At 35.7% G+C, this 17,379-nt stretch overlaps 1 long non-coding RNA gene across 2 annotated transcripts in view; it reads right to left on the bottom strand.

Moving 5' to 3' along the window:
- The window catches only part of LOC134739205 (uncharacterized), a 129,770-nt gene extending 112,821 nt beyond the window's left edge, over positions 1-16,949 (bottom strand). For both annotated transcript variants that reach the window (XR_010125793.1, XR_010125794.1), the window contains exons 1-2: positions 16,697-16,949; positions 16,514-16,582 (exon numbers count right to left, since the gene is read on the bottom strand). This is a non-coding gene — a long non-coding RNA (uncharacterized LOC134739205). The remainder of the gene's footprint in view (positions 1-16,513; positions 16,583-16,696) is intronic.
- Between the last annotated feature and the right edge of the window lie 430 nt (positions 16,950-17,379).

The raw sequence follows: 17,379 nt of genomic DNA, 5'->3' as shown, positions 1-17,379 counted from the left end.
TTTTCCAAGAATCAAGGACATTATCAAATATTGATATTATTATCAAATAATCTGGTGAGACTTTTCTTGCTCGATGATGCTGTGATTGTCATTATTATGAAATGAAATAACTAATTAAATTTTAATATACCTAGGACTGAGGAAAAAACTAAAAGTTAGATAATAGTAACTGTGACATTACTTTGGCATCACTGTACTATGATAACCCAAATCCATATCATATTTCAAAAGTTTAAAAAAAAACTCAAATTGGTTTTAATTCAAACAACCAATTAATTTATTGAAACATTAGCATCAAGTGACTCTTCATTGATTTGTGGCCTCATGCTGACATCAACATATGGAGACAGTATCGATGGATAGAAAACTGGTTAATTATCCACCCCCTTTCTTCGTAACCCCTGTGAAATTAACAAAATATTTGTGAGGCAGGGAAGGAGAAGTAATAGTTGTAGTATGTATTGGGCAGGTAGTTTGTGTGCATGAGACAATTAAAATTTTTTATACTGGTCACGAAGAAAAATATAAAAAAAGCTTCTTTTCCACATGTTGTAAATCTTTGGTATATTCAATAAAAAAAGTAAAACATATGTCAAGTGATTACAGTTGTGAGATCTGCTAATGAATTGTCCCATTTCAAGAATTAAAACCTTAATAGTTTAGACAAGGAGAATAATGAAAATCAGAAAATATGCCAAATTTCTTTTATTTCTGTAATTGCTCTAAGGCTAAGCAGTACTCCCTAGAAAGATTTTAGGAGGATGTAGTAACATTAGATATATTTATGATATCTAGATGGCAGAAAAAAACCTCTAAAATTTATTAATGGAAGGGATAGAATAGAGTGTTAACTAACAATTTTTTAAAAAGAAATTTCACACATATGATATACAAACTGAATTTTTTGAAGTGATGTCAATAAATGCATAAGCTCTGGGTTTGCTGAACTTCTGAAGGACATGAGCCTGTAATTGGCCTTTCTTATTTCTGTCTTGTTAACAAGTATATAAATAAGAGAAGGCTTCAGTAATTGGCTCAGAGTTACTAATGAATTAATTAACTTCAGTCTATTTTACCTAACCTTTAATAATAAGAGCCTTTTTTTGAGGGGGGAGTCTAGCAATAGGTTTGACAGACTGAAAAAACAGACATGCAGCAAAGCTCTTGAAAATTAATGAGAAACGAGGAAAGAATCAATGTACATTCTGCTTGCAGAGAACTGACACAAAAAAGACACAATAAACCATGAACAAACACAGTCAGTTTAAAAAATAGGTTAGAAAAAGTGGGCAAATTCAATTATAGAAGTAATTAGAAGATATAGGGCAAGCTGCCTTTTGGGACTGTGCCAGAAAACATGAATTAATATGAGTGAATAGAAAAAGCCCATGTAGTAATTAAGAAGCAATCACCTATGGCAATGAGTACCTGAAAACAGGCTGCAAACTATTAATTCAGTGATCAAAAATATTTTTAGATGATTAATATGGCAAATTTATTTTAAAAGACTAATTTCTGGAAAGATATCAAGACAATAGCACATTATTTGTTCCTCTGGCATTTATATAGCTAATTAAATTTTATAATTTGCAACAACAGTCACTATTATGTGAAAACAGTAAAAGCAATATTTCACCTCTTTTTTAAAAAAACAGTGGTTCTAAAATCAATAAGTTAAATCCAGCTCCTGCTGTCCTCCTGTAAGTGCCTAAACCTTGAGTATTACATTTTTTTAATGTGTATTTTTCTTATACATCTGTTTCAGTAATATTGAACGTTTGAAAGAATGTACATATTCTCATGCCTGGGCATGGGTTCCACACACTGTCTAATTTCAACACTATCAAATAAAAGCAATTTAATTTACTATTTGTGCATCAAAGACTTTCTTACTTGGTCAACAGAGGTCTGTTACTTCAGTACACACCATTCCTCCCCTTAGAATACAAAGGCATAGATATGTTATAGTGAAGAGTGCTTTACAACACACAGAAGGCTAATGGCTTCTGAAATAGGTGATTATCAGAGCCCCGTAGAGCGAGATGAGGGTCTGGCTGGTAATAAATAACCTCACAATATGAATTATTCTATTTCCACAGCCTTAAGAAAAAGTATTTTTCATTGTGGATCAGAAAAGTCTGAAAAATGTTGTCTTTTTGGAAATAACAGGCAGCTACTAAAACTAATCAGTCTGTCAGCAGAAAGTTATTGAGCACCTACTAAGGGCAAGATGCAAAGGTAAATTTGTAACCTTGTAACATAATTTTTTCTGTGTGGTATTTCCTCTCAGAAACCAATAAACAACAACCCTTGTATGCCATGCTTTAGAGAGACTAGATTTTTAATTACTAAATTTGCTCATGGATTAATGATATTTTAAATTTAAAAACTTTTTTTTTTTTTTGGTATGGATGGGGTCTTACTATGTTGCACAGGCTGGTCTCAAACTCCAGGCTTCAAGTGATCCTCTCACTTTGGCTTCCCAAAGTGTTGGGACTATAGGCATGAGCCACCACACCTAGCCTAGGATTAATACTATTTTTTAGGTTAAGGTACAAATTGATGACCTACAAAACAGAGCAAACTAGAAACTCATTGAGAGTCACTATTGCAGATGGCATGGAAGTAATAGATGTATAGGTATTGGAGAAAAATTTAAAAGGAAGGATTTTGACAAGATATCAAATTAAACAGATTTTAGATCTATCTAGTGTTTTCATTATCCATATTTTTCTCTTTTTCTTAAAAACAAACTGGGAGCTTTTGAAAAGAACACATAAGAAAAGAGAGCTGCTAACAGAGGTCTCTCATTCTCTGAGTTTGTTTCATGTTAATTATCAAAACATAGGTATAGCAACAGCAAACAAACAATTCTTCTGCTGCCAGTTGATGATGATGACAGAGAGCTCCCAGAGAGACAGGCAATTGGGAACTAGCGAAGTGAGGACAGCTTAGAGGTGTTGGGGCTGAGAGGGGCTGCCAGCTGAACAGGACCCACTCACCATGAAATGTTAATGTGTCAATAAAGGAGAAAAGCATGAATGAACCACAAAAAAACTGAAAATGACTCAGCTGGTTGGAGATGGAATGTTGGCTTTTTGCCAAAGTAAGGTATTCAAGGGCACACACCCTAATACCTAGGGGAAAAACAAAGGCTGCTCCCTGATTTTAGAAAAAGAAAATACTTTGGAGAAGGGAGACAAACGGCATTTTCTTCAGAAATAAACTTTGTTCCTTTTTTGTCTTTCCCCCTTCCTTCCATCCCACAAACATTTTCTGAGTTCTTACTTTTGCCAGGCACTGCGATAGGAATGGAGAAGGAAGAGAGGGAGAGTGGAATATACAGATAAATGAGACATAGCCCCTTATCCAAAGCACCTATGATAGAGGAAGGAAAGATGTACGCAGCTAACTCTAATAAAAGATAGTGACGTAAGTGTAAAAGAGGGATGAGGTAAGCTGTAGTGGTAGTGCAGAGGAAAGGAGCAATTAGCTGGGGGCTACAGTAAATCAAAAACAGGTTTTCAGAGAGGAGGTAGCATTTATGCTTATCTTGAAGAATGACAGGCAGGAATAGAAGGAGGAAATTTCAGTGGGAAGGAACTTTCTCTTACCCTAACTTCCTCTTTTTCAAATCATGGTTATTTCAGGAAAAGCAAGTAGACAACTATGACTTGTGTGTATATATACCACAATGGTGTGTGTGTGTGTAGTGGTGGGTGTGAGAGGAAAGATTGGGTGGGAAGAGGATTTTTCTGGAATTTATAATACTTCCTCCTCATGTCTCAAACTTTTGTCTCTATACACTAGTATTTTTAAAAAACATATTCTTTTGTTTTTAGCTATTTGAATAATATCTGGGTCCTGTTTGACTGGAAAATGTGATCTTCCAATAGCTTTTATTTTTTGTTTGATGGCTTTGTCGTTTTTGTCAATGATAAGGTCTTATTCTAGCTTATGGCTTGATGATTCTTTTGGGTTGTACTGTGTTTATCCATGCATTCAATTATTCCTTCATTAATGTATCCTTTCCTTTTCTCATCTTACTAGTTGACAAATATTCTGCTAGACATAGTTTATTCCTTTCTTTCTAACATGAAACATGGAAATTATTCTAAATACACTGACTAAAAGATCACACTTAAGTATATGGTTGTGTCCTATACCGAATAGAACATCAAAACCCATATTGTTTTTTGTTTTAATTTAATTTTTTTTTTTTTAGAGACGGACTAAAGGAGTCCTCCTGCCTCAGTCTCCTTAGTAGCTGGAACTATAGGCACGCATCACCACGCCCAGCTCAATTTTGTTCCTGACAAATGTATTGGTCAGTGGGATCATGTAGACTGGTCTGTTTTTTATGAAGAGGTTTTTCAAAGGAAGACTAGAGCAATACCTTAGTCAAGGTAACTAAAATAGGCTTATCTGTAAATGGAGAAGAATTTCAGACTGGGATGGGTCAAAAGTTTCCTACCTACAAAACCAGCCTTGTTTACTGGATAAACAAAATCTAATTTTCCATGTCTCTCTAGAGGCTAAGGAAGGAAAAGTAACTATCATGCATGAATATGAAGTCATTGAAAGGATTCTTTTTAAGTACTCCGCTAGAAATGAGGGGTACGAAAATGATTAAAACATGAGCCTTGCCCTCAAGGAACTACTTCTCTCACGAAGAAGATAAGTTAGATAAGTAAATCAATTATTATTATACAGCCATGATAAGATATAAAAGTGTAGCAAGCTATGAGAGCACAAAGGAGGTGTATCTAAATTAGACTGGGACAGTGGGGTGAGAGGATAACATGCCAGAACTGAGTTTTTAGGAATGAGAATTTAATTAGCTGAAGAAGCAGGCCAAAGGAAGGTGCTGCATAAAATAGCATGATGAACTTGGTAATGTCTTTTTGTGAACGTACAAAGTACTGAGTTAACAGGGTGGGGATGGTTAAAATATCCCTTACACAGACCAGGCTCCCTCTGGTGTTTTCAGTTCCCTGACTCATTTCCTTTTCCTAGCTCCTTTTCTTTTACTCAAGTTTTCTGGACAGAGTGAAATAGAAAGTCTAGTCTGTGGACATTTCAGAATTTGAAAGCTTCTGGCCTAGAGTGTAGTGATGGGGTATGTCAAATGGGTATTCATGCTAACGACCTAGGTGAAACAGTAATGGATGAGATCATAATACACTTGTGTGTGTCTCACAAAGATGTTGACATCTATGGAAATGATTTCTTTCTCTATGCCAATGTTTTATTTGAATTTAGAGCCCAGAATAAGCAGCTTGTCACAAAGACCTCAAAATGTTTCTTACATGAACAACCTCAAGAAAAGAACCAAGACAATTGTTAGCAAGAAGATTGATCTGAGAATTAGCTCTAGCGTATTGAATGTTAAAGGTGTTTATTAGAAATGTCCACTCCATTTATAAATTCTCTGCTTAGCTAACTCCCACTCATCTTTTAGGTATCAACTCTCTTGCTCTCTCTCTCTCTAAAGATATGTCTCATTTATCTTTATATTCCTCTCTCTCTCTCTCTCTCTATATATATATATATATAATTTTTATTTCTGAGAAGGTTTGCCTGATATTCTATATTAGAGCACATCCTTCTGTTGTGTGTTTTTTCAGTTCTTTGCATTTTTCCTTTGTAGCATTTAATATGACTCCAATTAAATACTGAATTATGTAATTAATGGTTTCACATCAGTTTCTTTAAGTAGAATGTTAACTTCAAGAGGGCAGGAACTGGGGTTTATACAGCAATATCCACAATGCCTAGCCACATTTCTGGTATATAGTAGGTGCTCAATAAATATTTTTTGAATGTTTTATTTACTTTTTATACCAATTTCAGTGAAACTCAAATGTAACAAATTAAAATGGACCAGAACTGCTAAGTAAAACCAGATCTACAGCTTCTAAAGCTAACTGGATCCTCCAGAAGTTTCTCAAATCTGACCCTGGCTCCTAGGAGAATTCAATTGATGGGACTAGGTTATCTCCTCTTAATGCTTTTAGCTGACCTCCTCATACCAGTTTGGCTCAAAATGAATCCAACATCTTCCCATTCATCTGTGTGAGGACATCTTTATTATTGCAACTTGCTTTCCTCAGGCCAGAGCTTCCTTCATTATTGAGTTCCAACTGGAAAAGTCACTGTGCCAAGCATTTGGGATAAGAACATGAATCATACCTGTAACCCCAGCATTTTGGGAGGCCGAGGCAGGTGGGTCACGAGGTCAGGAGTCCAAGACCAGCCTGGCCAAGATGGTGAAACCCTGTCTCTACTAAAAATACAAAAAAAAATTAGCCAGGCGTGCTGGCGGGCACCTGTAATCCCAGCTACTCAGAAGGCTGAGGCAGGAGAATTGCTTGAACCTGGGAGGCAGCGGTTGCAGTGAGCCAAGATCCCGCCACTGCACTCCAGCCTGGGCAACACAGCGAGACTCCATCTCAATATATAAATAAATAAATAAATAAATAAATAAATACAAAAATAAAAACATGAAAAGTCATGGCCCTGACCTCAGGAGAGTCGCAGGCTGCCACCTGAGTTGCAAGACTGGAGAAGGTTTCAACTGTCTTCAGGAAACCCCTGCCTATAATTACACCACAAGAACATCACCCTTTTAGATTAAATGATCTGGTCCCTGTTATAATACATATCATCCTGGAAATAATAACTTGTTAAAGCTGTTATTAACCACATTTACCTTCATGGGAGTGAGGTATCTCAGAGTGGGTTTTGACCCAGAGGGTACAGGGACAGGGAATACGGATGTTGGGAGCATGAGAGGAAGAGGGACAAGAAATGTCAGTAAGTTGGGAAAGATCTGGAAGAATAGTGCCTAGCACATAATAGACACAAGACAACGCTTGGTTGAGTAAATAAAAGATAAACTGCTTTCTTCACATTGGTTGAGGGTTGGCCCTACCTTAGGCTGTTTCCTTAGGTAACTAGCAATTTCTGGTTCAGAAAAAGTTTACAAAATATGAAACAGATAACTGCAGCTGTTTGGGGTTGATGCCAAATCCCAATTACACTATCACATTCTAAGACTTTAGAGGGAGAACATACAAAATTTTTTTTTTCTTTTTTACTACCACTAAATCAAGAGGATTTCCATTTTCAGAAATATTATAAGAAGGAGTTGTATCCTGTTTTCAAGGTTTGATGTAAGCTTCAGCTTAGATGCATATGCTGGGTTATCTTAGCTATTCCAACTTTTTTTTTTTTTTTTAATTGAAGAAACTCCAATAGACTCAAATTGGTCATGAGAACTAGTGGTGATGTTTCAAAAGACAACAAATGCCATACTGATGTCTGAATACTAAGGTTCTTTTCCATGTCTGTGAGTATAATGCTTGCTTACACATACTAGCAAAGAACACAATTAGCATACTAATTTGATTCTTTATCTAAAGAAAGGAAGATTCTTTTGACACAGACAGCTGTCCATGAATAGCTAGGGTGACCTTTGGTCAGTTTTCCATCTGTCTTAGAGTAAAAAGTCCAGACTTAGGCACACATTATCTGTATGACCTTGGGCAGCTTTCTTGTTACTGTTTCTCAGTGTCTTCCTCTGTAAAATGGGAGCACATCTAATACCTGCCTCACAGAGTTGTAGTAAGGATTAGGTTAGCACTTTGCTCACAATAGACACTGTAATATTTTTTAACTCTTGTCTGAATGTTTTTTATTCTTAGGAAATTTGCAGTAATCCTAGGGCTCTTTATTTGTACCTGCCTTTGAAGCAAGGGATAGAGAGAGGTTTTCCTGCATCCATTTTGAGCCTCCCTGTGAACTATGTGGGATTAAGCTTGCCCTGACTTTATTAAAGAGCGAAGAATCCTGCAGCTATAGAGATGTCACAGTTTCCTTCTTGCCCTTGGTTCCCAGGATTATAAATCTCCACAGGATTAGATGCACAGAAGCAGGGAGTGATAACTGGGGATGTCTCAGGTTCATCTAGTGGTCACTGGACGCTCTCAGACTATCAGGTTAACAAATCAAAATAGCACCAATTATAACTGCATGACTAAATTCGTTTCCTAATATCTCCCTATACTGATTCCCCCTTCTCCCACCTTTTTCCCTTCTTTAAACCAGTGGTTCTTAACCTTGGCTGCACTTTGGAATAATCTGTGGAGCTTTAAAAAATACTGATGTCTGGGTCCCATCCTCAGAAGCTCTTATTTAACTTGTCTGGAGCATAGTCTCAGTACTGGGCTTTGAAAAAATTCCCCAGAAAATCATCACACTTTGAACACTAAAAACTTCAAAAATAATTTAGTTTTCAATGTAAAGCCTAAGCTAACACATGCCAATAATGCAATTAGTAAAAAGACGGAAATTTAGTTATGACACATAAAATTAGTTTTATGCTATTAATCATATTTTGGCATTTTATGATTATTTAGATCCTAGTTTAAGGTAAACAATAACTCTGTCCTGTCTTGCTCCATAAACATAAGGCTGTTGAGTCAACCTGGTGTGAGGAGACATCAGGTTGGAAGGAGAAAAGCAGTATGATATGCTCCAATCATTTGTTGAAATAGTCCCAAGAGCCAATGGTTGGTCAGAGTACCTTCTCAAGTGTCAGCTCCACAGATCTAAGAATCTCTCATTTCTTAGTAGCTCTGCCAATTTAGTTGCCAATTTCACTAAAAGGATATGTTTTAATCCCAGTTTCATGAGATTAATGTGCCACGATCAGCTGTGATTGAGATGTGTTGTAAGAAATATGAAATAACAATAAAGTTCTGGTGTTTGCAGACAATGTATTTAAGAATTAATTACAGCAAATTCAAGATTATCCTTGCAATAGTATTGCTTTCACTCATACCCCAGTACACTGTTTTGAATGGGAGAATATGATGGAGTTACAATTACTATGGGGGACTGCTATTTGACATGAGTGTCCCTGTGGAACAAAGCTTGGAGTTTTATAAAAACCACCCTCCCAAGTCAAAGAAGTTCTTCACTGGGCCTCAAGTTTGCAGCAGTGCATACTAATGGAGGGTGAAGGGGAGACCCGGACAAAGGAGCTTCTCTGTGTTCCAGTACCCAGTCTCTTTTTGGGGGACAGAGAGAACCTTGTTTTCTTACATTGGAGATGAAAGCTTGTTTATAAAGTCACACCTGAAGCTAGCTCTGCACTAAAAATGAAAAAAAAAAGTCCTAAGTAATTCTATCAACCTTTTCTCATCACTAAAAATCAGTTTATAAATGTGTGAAGTGTAAATACAAAATTTTTAGGAAAAAATAAAGCCAAATCATTATATATACGTGTGGGGTGGGAATTCTCCTGATATATGAAGTACTTGTGATCTGACTGGTAATTTTAATGTCTTCTGCTGAAGATGAAGGAATGAATACTTCATTTAGCTTTTTCATTTGCTAACTGAACTTGCTAGTTGCATGAAAAGAGAAATTATCAGTTAAGTAATTTAACCCAACACTGATTTTTTTTTTTTTTTTTTAAGGTTCTGAGCAGAAGGGAAAACGAGGCTTGAAGATGAGGCCTGGAGAAAGGAGAAATATGGTAAGCACTCAATAAATGATTGTCGGTAGGTAGTTGTCAGGGTAGTGATGATGATAATAAATTTCCCTGAGAAGTGTTTTCAAAGTAGTAATGTGCAGAAGGGAATATACTACTCTGCCTTTTAAGAGCAATGAGCTATTTTGAATATTACTTATGACTTTTTTGTGCTGACAGTCATTTTTTTCTAGTAAGAAATTTAGAATACAAAATAAAGGATTTTTGAAGAATTTAGTATATGCAAATTGAAATCACCTGGATGCCGTTTTTCATTCTGCCACTAATTGCCATTGTTTAAGACAAATTATATAATTGTTCTATCCTTTAGTGCCTCAATTTTCATTTCAACATTTAACTTATTAGTGAGTAATCTTATATGCAGTCCTTTGAGTTAAATGAATTAAGATCTTACTTTTTAATTTTTAAAGTAAAATGGATCAAAATGAGCAAACACATTTAAAATATACAGTTTGTGAATTAGATTCCTCATTTTCATATGGCCAGTGAAGCGAGAGCCCACATTCAGACGTCAAGCAAAAGTGTGATGGGGGTCCTATTACTATCTGTTAGTACCAATTCTATTAGCAACAGTAAGTTTCAGAAAATTAATGGGTGGTAGCCCAAGAATGAATTGCTTATCAAGAGAAAATCAGGAAGGTTTGGGGGTACTTCTCTAAACTTTTGAAGCAGACAACTATCCTGACTTCCCATAATACATTTCACTGGGTCACCTCCTGAGACAGAATTCTACAAGGGCCAGTCTGATACATGTGGTGTTTGTTGCACTATTGATGTTGAAACACTACATTTCCTTTTCCTTCTATCTTTTGCTCCTTATTTTAAACTGCTATTTATTTTATATTGCCCCTTATTTTACACTGACCCTAGCCTACAGTATATGAAATCTCAGTTTTTTTCATTCTGCAGATAATTTCTGGCTCTGTGATTTTAGATCCATTACCCTTTACTGAGCTTTTATGTCACTAGAGACAGCTTTGCATTTTAATAAAGTTTCCAATCCTCTAGGGCCCTCTCCCCTGAAACAGCCCCAGCTCCCCAGGGCTGCTGAAGAGTTGAGCAGAGAGAGTAGAAGCTTTTGTGGACAGTGATGCTGATGGCAGATAACTCCAGCTGTCATTACAAGATCATCCAGATAAGGGGGAACAATCAAGTAGGGGCTTACGGTCCACTTGAGTTTTTCTGATTGTAAAACCAGCCATTTTTCAATTTAAATAATTTAAGGATTCCAGCTTCTCTATACTCTAAGGCTCATTTAGCCTCTTATTAGCTAACTGTTTCTCCAGTTCAAGAGGTGGAAGGGAAGAGTGCAGATTTTTTGTTATTGTTAATTCACAGCAGTGGGTAGTGGCATGTAAATAAAAAATAAGCCAAACAAATTTGATGAGAAGAGAGAATAGGAATCCATACAAATAATCATAATTGAAATTAAAAAGTTAATTAAAAGGAATAAAAAGAGGCAAGTACTGCATGGCCTATCATATATCAATAGACAAATGACAGAGAGGAGAGACTGAATTAGAAAATTGATTCCCAGCTAACTAGAAGAAGGAAGCCGACTAACACAGCTCTTAATTTTAACTTGAAAATTCCAAATTATTTTCTAAGTTCTTTTCCTCACAGTATTCTGATAATAATTTTATGTCATATTGTTCCCATTGAAGGAAATGCTGGGATAAGAAAGAAAGAAAAAGCAAAACAAAGTTGCAATATCCCAGAGAATTCAGCTTAGCACTGATTCACAGAACTCACCTGTGACACATCCATGATGAAAAATGCAGGTAAGAAACCAGAGTTGGCATAAGGCCCACCTTCTTTTTCTCTTAGTTATAAGCCTTTTTTTTTTCTTTTAGATTTTGTAATCTTTCCTGCTTCCCTAATCTCTGTGATCAAAGGGCAGTCACCTACAATATTTATTTTCAAGTGGTATACGCAGGAGTTAGGATGCAAGGCATTCAGTTTCATACAAGAAAGTGGAACACTGGACAACAGTCCAACAAGAAGATGAGGCCCTTCTTCAGCCTTTCAAGTGCTCCTTTTTGGCAGGATCATGATTTGTATTTTTGTGTAGGAGCTCTAAGGATGAGTAAGATGCTGGAGAACAATGATATGCCCATGGGCCTATCCTTTTCCTTTGCTTAGGAGACACATTCCACTCCCATGAAGAAAGGTTCCCAGCATGAAGGTCAGAGCCTGAGAGAGAAGGTTGGATAGATAGTCAGAGACAATATGTCCTGACAAAGGTAGGACCCATGGTTACCATCAAATAAGGTCTTCTGCTGACACTTGAAAGGAATCTTCTTACATGGAAGGTAACATCAACTAGGAGGGAAGACCAGAAAATGCGTTTTCTTTTCTTTTTTCCTTCCTCCTTTCCTCCCTTCCTCTCCTTTTCTTCTCTCCTTCTCTTCCTATCTCCTTCCCTTCTAAGCAATAGAAGCCCATCTTTGAATTGCTAGAGAACTATCATAGACTCAATTGGTGATACATACGTAGCTTTCAAAGAAATATTATTTCTATCTTTATTCAAAGACCAGACCACTGAACTGGTGGGGTTTTTCCCCCTTTCCCTCTTCTCTCATTTCAGAATGAGGAAAAACAACAACAAAAAATAGCCAGATAAGCTATGAGTGTCAGAAACAGCTAATATTACTTGTGCTTCCTGTATTCATTCATTCTTTTCTTTCCTTTTCCCTCCCTCCCTGCCTTCCTTCCTTCTCTCCACCCCTCCCTCCCTCCTTCCTTCCCTCCTTTTTTGTTTCCTCCCTTTCTTGCTTTCTTCCTTTCTTTCTTCCCTTCTTCTGACTTTCACATTAGAGCACTTGCAGTGACTTCTTTCCCAGACTGTAAGCTCTGCAAGGTCAGGGGTTCTGACCGATTTACTCATTACTGTATTCCCAGCACTTAGCCCATGCCTAAATATTTGTTGAGTGATTGAATTAATGAGATTTACTACCATAAGATAAAGATAAAAGATTTGTAAACACAGAGCCAGTGAACATAAATAGTATAAACATCACTTTATAGATCTTTTTTAATCTGCAAAGGTTTGATTAGAGGAAAATTTCCTAAAATGTGTTAAAAATATTAGCTCTGAAGAATAAAAATAGACTTTTTGGCAAAATAGGTTGGGGGAAACCTATGGAAAAATAGTTTGGGATTCTCTATATTATACAAGGTTCAAAGAGATCTTTATGATTTACCAGAGTTTTTCAAGTACAAATTTTCATCGTGAATTTCTTAGAGAAGGGCATAAATTATTTGACCGTGTTATTTTTTTTTTACCTGGCATAGCTTATGGGGATGGTATTCCATAAAACATGTTTTGAAAAATTAGCATCTTAATTCAGTTTTTTAAAAAAATTTTCTTTCTTTTGGATTTAAGTACTAATTATTTATTTTTCTACTGTAAAAAATACCACTTAAGTTAACATTACTGAACTATACAGTTAAAAATGGTGAGGGTAGTAAATTTTATTTTTTTACCACAATTAGAAATACCATTAAGAAATCTCCGAAATATTACTTTACTAAGTAGTAAGAGGAATCAATCTTTTCCCTAACGACTACAACAATGCAGCCAGAATGAATAATATTGCCAAATAAAGGGCTTGATTTTGGTCTATAATGTTATAAAATTCCATTTACCACCTAGATACTATATCTTCAGGAAGCATCATGATTTTGAACATATGGCTGTGAATCTCTTGGTGTGAGCTTTTAGCAATATAGTTTAGGAGGCCTGCACATACAGAGCCATGACTGTGTCTGGTTAGGAGAGTAAGCCTGGGACCAGGAGACAAGAAACTGGGTGATAAAACTGACACTGTCACTCACTCAGTGTACAACCTGGAGTAAACCCTGCTTTCCTTTTCTATAAGATAGACTCAGTCAGTAATGTTTCACCTTTTCCTCTCCAGCATGGGATTTTCATGAGTAAATCTTAATGGAACTCTAATACACACAGCAGATAATAGCAGAGGTACTCTGGTCTCAACGGGGCAGGAGGCTGCTTGGTTCTTTCCAAGTTACTCCTGCTTCTAGGAGTTAAGACCAAAATAGAAAAGAATGTTTGTGTCCGTTATAATGCTTGTGAGCCCCTGTAACTTCATACAGACCCACAGAGTATACAGCTGTTAAAGAATATTGAACGCTGCCACACTGCATGTGGTGAGCACCTTTTGAATTTCAACATATATTTTAGATTAAAAAATAAGAAAAATGTCACCAGAAAGTACCCTTCCCTCAGTCACTTTATGTATACATTTTAATATATAAGCTTGATGGCAAATTAAAATCGAATGCAAATATTTTTCCTGAAAAGTTGCCCATTTATATAGTTTTCTTAGACTGTCTTAGTTTTTAATGGGAAGGCTTTCCTAATAACAAAAAGTGTTAATTACATAAATATGCGTGTTCTTTTCAAAGCCTTACACCATATTATGGATAATAAACAATAGAGAAATAAATACAAAACTGTTTCAACAGAAACCCTGCTTCTCGAACAGCCTTTAACATTATGACATGTTTACTGGGAAAATGCATTACTCATGACAGGGTTACAAAAGCAATATTAACCTTCTTGAAATGTAACAGCAAAGTCAGATGTAAAAATCAGTACCAGACATGGTAATGTAACTACTTTTGTTAAGATTATACATAGAAATAAAGCAGATATTTAAAGTTACATTAAGGTATAGATAAATAAAGGATCCTTTAGAAGATTCACAACACACATCACAACTAAAATCATGTTGCAGATTGTCCTAAAGATAGCATTCTTGGAGATGAAAACCGTGTGCTTTCTTTTGATTGTTTTTCATTTGGGCACTGCTGCTTTTGCAATTTTGTGCAGGGTGTCAGACATTAAACTTGTCCTTAAAGCAAATTTAAAAAAATAAGATAGACATAATCTATCTTTTGGGATAGGCATTTGTTATATTGACAAATTACCAAACACTTTCACTATATCTGATATGACTAATGAGATGTAATCTATAATCAAAAAGAATGTTTGCTTCTGTAAAAAATAAGAATTTACCCCAAACTAGCTTTCATAATAAGCAAAGAACTCCAAAGTAGTGGTTTAAAATGTCTGATGAAATACACACTATAAAATCGCACTTACCATCAAATTCAAGTTAGATTTACAAAATAATTTTTCATCAAATTTATTTTGTTGCTATTGTTTTATTATAAGACCCATTACTTGTCTAGTCATGTAGTGTTGATGTTTAAAAGGGATTCATGTTTTCAAATAATCCTAAAATATTTCATTAAAATCTGTTAGGGAATTTTTCTTTTTCTAGAGAATGTTAGCTTGAGGCTTATTTAAAAAATAGAGGTCAAAAGTCAGAAAGGATAATAGCTGATGGTTTTGATAATGCTAATTATATATTATTGAGAATAAAGGTAGAAAGGGAAATATGAATACTAAAGAAAGATAAACATCCCAATGCTGGATTTTAAAAAAATAATGAAAAACCCTTAAAATGTCTTTGTACGTCACTGTCATAATTCAAAGACATAATGAAGCCTGAATTAAAAATGTCAGTTTCTGTGAGTGTTGATAACTTGGTTCTTTGTTGGGCAAGTCAAAATGTGTCTGTTTGATAGGCAAAAATGACAGACTAAAAATGGGAGAAGTTGAATCTAAAAAAAGAAACACACACACACACACACACACACACACACGCACGCACGACTTTTAAAAAAGGCCCATAATGTACTTGAAGGAGAAGACCTGTAGGGTAGGAGGCAATATCTTTAGGAAGTCACCAAGCAGCACTAAAAGGCAATGTCCATGGCCAATCAAAACGATTTCTGTGACTGCTGGGGCTCTTGCATCTCTGTCTTTACACTAGACTGGAAACCCTTTGTACTAATTACCAGACTGTACCAGATTTTCTGGTTCAGTTCAATCTTATAATTGACTGACAGTGATGGGCCAGGAGGGGGAAAAATTCAGGCTTACCACTGCAAGCAGAGAGTCAGAAATGGTTTCACAGAAAGCTAGTTACAGCCTGGTACTAAAAGCAGGGTTAAGCAAGCATCATCAGCAAGTTCTCCTAATTCCCAGGTTAGAAAGAAAGTTAGGAGGAAAAAACAACAATCCATGGGTGCTCTCATCTTACAGATCAATCCTTAGCATGCAACCATTTTACAAAAAATGAATGGAGAATAGCCTTAAGTGTAAATTGTAATTTTAGATGTCACTAAATTTTAGATGATTTTTATTTTGCTTTTGGGAAAAGATAAAGGTTTGTCTCCCAAACTCAAATACAGTCGTCTTGCTTAAGTTAAGGAGACTTTTGTTCTATTTATACTAAGGAAGAAAGACAATGCTGCTATTTCATTCCTAGGGCTCAAAAATAATTGAAGGGCAAGACATATTTAGCCTATGATATGTTACATAATCAAAATTAATTTGAAAGCACTTAACATCAAAATTCTCACATCCTTTACTTATTTGTAATTCACTGATTTGGATTTACTGTGTATCCATAGTTAGTAAATTGTTACCCATAAATCCATACTGTTTAAAAAGAAAAGATTGAATAATAATTTACATGAACTTAGAGTTAATGCATTAAAAAAATAGAACATGTTGCGCACTGTATTAAAGACTCATTCGGCTGGCTACCATTTGTTATTTACTTAGAACTGTTCTCTACCCACTTTATTTCTAAACAAAAGAGCAACCATAGCTTTAGCTACACCAAACATTAAAAACGCAGGTGTCAGAATCAGGGTCAAAATGAGAACTCAGGCTATTCGGTAGGCAAGTAAGAATTATGTACTATCATGTTGAGGTCAATTGACTTGAAATTTAATCACAGTTTAAGCCCCTTTTCTTTCCAGGCTAAAGAGTAAGCAACACCTGTGCCAGCAGCAGCTCACATTGCAGCTGACATAGCAGCTAGTTCAATTTTTAGTTACAAGTCAATTACTTACTGGAATAGAAAGAGAACATTTCATTCATTCCATGGATGGCCACTTTTCCGAAGAAACCTGTCAGGCTTTCTTTCTCCAAAAGAAGAAAAGAGAAAAAAGTGAAAGTTAAAAATAAGTGATGTACTGCAAAGTTTTAGAGCTAGGCCAGTACACTACAGCAGAGAAGTTGTGCAAATAGCTTACCTTCCAAATACTGAACAGAGCTGTCTTGTAAGTGAGGCCTATCCCAGCTGATAAGTCCTGGGACTTTCCTTATCAGAGTATCAAAATTAGGTAAAATTATAATAGGTGATCTACACCTGAGAAGAGGGACCAGCTGACTGTATGAAAGGAAAGAGCAAATGAGTAAAATGTCTTCCCCCAGCTACAGTCAGCCCTGGTGCAAGGGGAGTTTCAAATGCACTGGCTATAGACTTTTGTCCAAAGCTGTGGTTCTTTTTTTTTCTTTTCTTTTTTTTTCTTTCTTTCTTTCTTTTCTTTCTTTCTTTTCTTTTTTTTTTTTTTTTTTTTTTTTTTAGGGAAGCTAGATTAGTTCATACAAAACTCAACAATACAGCACTGAAACCCATTGTTGATATTCAACATTTTTCACATAGCGGAACAGAATAGACAATACGGTATCTAGGAAACCATGGGCTGGATTACAAACTGATGATATCTCATCCTTCTGGGGGCCTGTAATCCTTTTTATTACCTACCACAGTAAAAAAAAAAAAAAAAAAAAAAAAAAAAAAAAAAAAAATCACTATGTGTGTGGGGAACTCTCTCAGACTAAATCAATAACATTGCCATTCTTAGGAAAATAGGATAAATCAAAATGAAATCTTGCTTACAGCACTAAGTCCCTAAGTGCCATTTGCCTTTTA

Source organism: Pongo pygmaeus, chromosome 2 (genome assembly GCF_028885625.2).
Source record: "Pongo pygmaeus isolate AG05252 chromosome 2, NHGRI_mPonPyg2-v2.0_pri, whole genome shotgun sequence".
Lineage (NCBI taxonomy): Eukaryota > Metazoa > Chordata > Mammalia > Primates > Hominidae > Pongo > Pongo pygmaeus.
This window is presented reverse-complemented; position numbering and strand designations above follow the sequence as displayed.